Source organism: Macaca nemestrina, chromosome 4, assembly GCF_043159975.1.
Source record: "Macaca nemestrina isolate mMacNem1 chromosome 4, mMacNem.hap1, whole genome shotgun sequence".
Taxonomy (NCBI): Eukaryota; Metazoa; Chordata; class Mammalia; order Primates; family Cercopithecidae; genus Macaca; species Macaca nemestrina.
The window spans coordinates 74904646-74911067 of NC_092128.1; positions in this window are offsets into that span (position 1 = coordinate 74904646).

Consider the following 6422-nt stretch of genomic DNA (forward strand, 5'->3'; position numbering starts at 1 on the left):
CCCCCTGTCCAAACTCACACTTCTATAAATGGCACCACTACCATCCAGTTGCTCAAGTCCAAAATCTACATATCTTCTTTCATCCATCTCTTTTCCTCACACCTTCTTGCACCAAACATATCAGACAGTCCTCTATTCTATATTAGTTATCATATGCTGCATAGCAAATTATACCAAAGCCTCACCATTAAAAACAACAAACATTTATTATCTCATCATTTCTGTGGGTCAGGAATTCAGGCATGGCACAGGGAGATACCTCTGGCTCAAGTCTCTCATGAGTTAGAAGCTGAGTTGTCAGTGTGAATTGCCATCTTATCTGAAGGCTCAACTGGAGTGGGTGGAAGAGGTGAGATCAGCCTCCAAGATTACTCACACAGCTCTTGGGAGACTTCAGTCCCTTGATACATGGGCCTCTCTACAGAACTACAACAGAACAAGGTAGCTGACTTTCACTAGAATGAGCAATCTGAAAGAGACAGCATGCCTCCAAAATGGATGCCACAATCTTTTATTAACCAAACTTTTGAAATGACATCCCCTAACTTCTGTCATATTCTGTTTGTTAGATGCAAACTACTAAGTCCAGTTTACATTCAAGGGGAGAAGAATTAAACTTCACCTCTTGAGGCTCCCTTCCATATGCCTTGAGGCATATTGATATGGTTTGGATGTTTGTCCCCCTCAAATCTCATGCTGAAATGTGATCCCCAATGGTGGAGGTGGGGCCTGGTGGGAGGTGTTGGATCATGGGGGTGGATGCCTCAGAATTGTCTTGGTGCCATCCTCATGGTAATGAGTAAGTTCTCTTGCTCTGAGTTCACGTGAGATCTGGTTGTTTAAAAGACTGTAGCACCTCCCCCAACCCCCACTCCCTCTCTTGTCATGTGACATGCTGGTGATGCCCATCACCTTCCTCCATGATTGTAAGCTTCCTGAGGCCCTCACCAGAACCTGAGCAGATGTTGACACCAAGCTTCCTGTACAACCTACAGAACCGTGAAATAATTAAAACTTTTTTTTAATAAATTACCCAGCCTCAGGTGTTTATAGCAATTCAAAAATGGCCTAGCCCACATATCATATAATGTATGGATCTCTCTTTGAAACCACCACAACTTTCAAATAATCTTGAATCAACCCACTTTCCCCCATTTCCACTGCCATTACTCTGGTTCAGGCTGCTATCGTCTCCAGGCTAGAACAGATTCTCCATTGTTCTCTCTCTAATCAGCCTCCCCACAAATCCATTCTTCTTACCAAAGCCCATGTAATCCTTTAAAAATGTAAATCAGATTATATCATTTCCCTGATTAAAATCCTCCCTCTTGTGGCTTCTCATTTTACTTCCTTATTGTGGCCTAAAAGGTCTGGGCTGTGCTTATCATCTGACCTAATTTATTATAATTCACACAGCATAACGTGGCAGCAACATTAGCTTTTGTACCAATCTGTACACACACCAAGTTTATTGCACTTCACCATCATTGTCTTTGCTATTCTTTGGCTAGAATCCTCTTCCCATCCCCCTGACTTAACTTCCCAACTGCCCCTTGCATTTCTCTTTCTTTTCATTCAGGTCATAGCTTAAATGTTACTTCTTTTGAGAGGCCTTTCCCAATATTACCATCTAGAGTAGCCTTCCTCCACACCTTCTTCTCCTGAACCCCCTCTCTGCACCAGTTACTAAGACCTCAGTGCTGATATCAAACGGTTAGCACCAGTACATAATTACTGGTTATTAGAATAATGGCATATTTCTACAGTGGTTGGTAAATAACCACTTCCTCAGACCCTCCGAGAGGTCCTCCAGAGTACTGACCATTCTCTCTTCCCTGGGATCCTCCCTCATTTTACCATGATCTAGCAACCAAGGTATTATTTCCTGGCACAGTAGGGTCTCTAGGATTCTGCTTCCAAATAGTGTTTTGTTCAGCTGGGGCTGAACAGACCGTTTGAGGCTGTGCCATACCTATTGTTAAGGACTCTATCACCCCTGTCTTCACAGCACTCCATAGGAAATCATCTTCCTACTTAATACCACTTGCCTTCCCCTACTAGCATGTAAACTTTTAGAGGTCACAGACCTTAACTTACTAATTACTTTCTCTCTAACTCCTAGAACAGTTTCTGGCACATAGTAAATGCTCAAATATTTGTAGAGGGAAGGAAAGTATAAGTGAATGGTAAGGGGTTGGGTATAAAGGAGGCAGGAGGAGCAGGGAGTAAAAGATGGTTTGGAAGTAGACTAGAGATGCCACTCTCTCCTTTTCTGACCCAGTTGTCCTATGGGCCTTAAAGAACCCAAGTGGTCTTTCTTGCACAAAAATCCATGGTATTTGTTTGAAGTCATTGACTATTTGTTCTCTTTGTTCTCTTTTCACAACCAATCTTGTCCTCCTTCCTTCCCCTAACCTACTTATCTCTTTCAAATCCAAGAGCAAAGGTTTCCCAAGTCAGTGCACACATTGAAATGGTCTGCTGTCTCTGGAGCTCTTGCTCTGGGCTTTTGTTCTCATTTGCTCTTTTGCCTGAAACACTGTCTTTCCATAAGCTTTTTATTTCCCATTTTAAAACACAAACATATTTATTGAGATATAATTTATATACAATAAACTGCACACATTTATAATATATAAATATAATTATATATTTTTTAATTCAATATATAAGTCAATATATATAAATCAATAAGTTTTGACATATATACTCAGCCATGAAGCCATCACAGGCATCAAGGTAATAAATATATCCTTTGCCTCCAAATTTCTTCATGCCTATTTGCAATCCCTCTCATGCCTCTCATACCTATGTCCACCCCACTTCCCTACAGATGTATTAGTTATCTACCATCGTGAAACAAACAAGCCTGAAATGTATCAGCTTATAACAACAAACACTTATCATCTCTCACTTTCTGTGAGCCAGGAGTATGACTACAACTTACCTGGTGCCTCTGTCTCAGGGTCTTTCCCAAGGTCATAGCCCAGGCATTAGCTAGGGCTGTGATCTCATTTTAACCAAGCAAGATGGAAGTCACCATCTCTCTGTAACCTAATTTTCAAAGTGACATATCATTTTTGCCATGTTCTATTCATTCTGTTCTCTCAAGGTGAAGGAATTACACAAGGGTGTGAATACTAGTCTCCATTCTCAACATGATCAAATCCTACCTGCTCCTTCAGTGTTTGCAGTTTATTTCTACTAGTTTTTCCTGATGTCTAAATCTTGAATACCCTTCTTGTATGTCTCATTGCACCATGCTGCTTCTTTATTATTCCTGCCACTCTGTATTGTTAATACTTGATTACTGTACTGTTTTTCTAACCAGACCAGAAGTCCATATAACAATGCCTTGCTTGTTGTTATAGCTCTAACGCCTGGTACGGCACCTAACAAAATCTAGGTGCTTAATAAATATTGTTGAATACATGCATGCATGAATGAATGAATGAATGAATGAATGAATGAATGAATGTTTAAAACTTATTACAGAAGCCTCTGGAATAGTTTAATGTTCCACATTTTACTCTAATGCCATCAATGTTAAATACATAACTATCTTACTATTATTCTTTTGTTTTATGTACTACTAAAAAAGAAAAACTATAATTAATCTACAACACAATTCTAAGAAACTATTAATTATACAACAATTTCCTATTTCACACATGTTAAAATGTACAAACGAGTATGAGTCCATGGAATGTGAAGATTTTAAATGTTATGAGAAATTATGAAGGTGTTTTAAAATTAGACTTTTTTATCACCAGAAATGTATAATCAAACACTTAGAAAGCAAACTTATAAAAAACTCAGATCTCATCTTGACTATTAGAATCCCTTTCCTTTTCCTCCCTTGGTCCTCATGTGCCTTATTTATTTGCACATGTTCAAATACTTCTTCCTAAATATATTTGGTAGCAATCACATCAACCCATTCTTTTATTTTCCCACAAAAAGCCTAATTCACAGAGTAGTCAGTAAAAACTGTAAATGAATTGGTAGAAAGCCAGAGCCAAATTTGCCAAGTTTAACTTTGTACAAGTGTAAAAGGATTGATTGGGTGACTACACCACTTGGTGTTGTTCCTCTACAGAGGATGCTGAGCCCTTTTGGCAGTTGTTGCAATGTTCTCAAGTTTCTGAAAGTGTGAAATTCCAATGTTCTAAGAATGCCAATAATACCATTCTGCATAAGGCAGCTATAGTAAGCTGGAAGAAAAAACCCCCAAAACCCTGGGCTTTAAATGCTAAATTCATGGTCACTTCCTGAAAATTCTATAGTAGCAGAAATAACATCTGTAAAATGGAGATAATTCCTTTGAGTTTGCTGTATTAAATTTTTAAAAACCTGTGAAACCACCATGCAGATATAAAGCAACGGCAGTGCAAAGTACAAGGTACTGTCCAAGTCTAGGAGTTAGTTTACAAAATGCTTTTACCTTGCATTCTCTCACAACACCCTGGACAAGGAGATAGGATCAATATTAGTATCCCCATTCATACAGTGTCATCCAGTTAGGAAGTGTAGGAGCCCTAAGTTTGTATGTCTAGATATGGGCAATCCAAAACTGATGTGTACCTAAAAACAGAACCTGAAAGTATAGAAAGGGAAAGCTAACAGAACTATATCACTTCACTCCAATTGTCTAAGCACACATCTCAAAAAGCTTAAAAACCCAAAGAAAGGAGAAGGATGGAAATGAAGATAAAAGCAGCAATCAATGAAATAAAAAACAAACTTGAAGAGAGACTATCCATTGTATGAAGTGTCACTCAGTCATAAAAAAGAATAAAGTCCTAATACAAGCCACAACATAGGTACACCCTGAAATCATTATGTTATGTGAAAGAAGCCAGACACAAACGGCTGCATGATATAGGATTCCATTTATATGAAATAGCCAGAAAAGGCAAATCCATAAAGACAGAAAGCAGAATAGTAGTTGTCAGGAACTGCAGGGGAGAGGAGGATGGGGAATAGCTACTTAATGCATATGGGTTTCCTTCTGAGATGATGAAAAATATTCTGGCACAAGATCATGGTGATGGTTGCACAATATTGTGACTGTACTTAATGCCATTGAATTGTATGTCATTGAATGGTTAAATGATGAATTTTATACTATGCGAAATTTACTATAATAAAATCTTAAGACACAACATTCAAAAGTTGATTATTGAAAAGACTAATGAAAGCTATAAAACCCTAGTAAGACTGACAGAAAGAAAATGAGAAAGAAAACAAATTCTAAATGTGAGAAATAAAGAGGATATTACCGCAGATCTTAAATATGTAACAAAAGGATATTATGAGCTACTTTATTCCACTAAATTTGCAAATTTAAATGAAAAGAATGAATTCCTAAATTTATCAAAGCATACATAAGAAGAAACATTTAATCTCAATATTTCTATGTTCTTTAAATAAATGTAATCTATAATTTAAAATCCCCCTTAAAGAAATCTTTAGTCCCAGGTAGCTTCGTAAGTGAATTATTCCAAACACTTAAGGAAGAAAAAATGCTCAATTTTACACTAACTTTTAGAGAATAAAAAATAAATAAATAACTCTCAACTCTTTTACCAGGTGAATATAACCATGATACTAAAACCTGACAATTAATTATAAAAAAGGGAAATTAAAATTACAGGCCAATCTTTATTATGAACATAGACATTAATATCTTAAAACATTAGTCAATTAAGTCCACAATTATAAAAACGTAATAATATCATAATCAAGTAAGGTTTACACACCATACGGGAGTTTGGCTTAAAGTTTTAAATCAACATATAATTAACAGAATAAAGGGGGAAAATGACGATCTCAAAAGATGCAGAAAAAGTATTTTAAAAATCTAACACTCATTTACAATTAAAGATATTTTTAGTAAACTAGAAAGAAAATGCAACTTTCTTAATCAGGTGAAGAATATCTGCCAAAGAGAAAAAGTTACAGCAATTTTCACACTTGATGAGAATTTGAAAGTTTTCCCTGGTAATTGAGAAAGCAACAAAGATATTCATGATTATCACTTATGCCCAATATTAAACTAAAGGAAAGAAAAAGAAAGAAGAGATGTCAAGGCTGGAAAAGAAGATCTAGAACACTCATTATTTGCAGACAACGTAATTGGTATGTAGATAAGACAAAAGACTCTATAGATAAACTATTAAAATAAAAACATAAATTTACCAAGGTAGCTAGCTATAGAGTCAATATACAGAATCATTTGTTCTTGTGTAGTAACAAACAATTAGAAAATGAAATTTTAAGAAGATACTATTTACAAGAGCATCAGAACTACTAAACTCTTAGGATGTAACAGAAGATGTTCAAAATCTCTAAACAAAAATCTACAACTTCACTAACAGAAACTAAACATTTAAAGAAACACATAGACCAATTTCAGATCT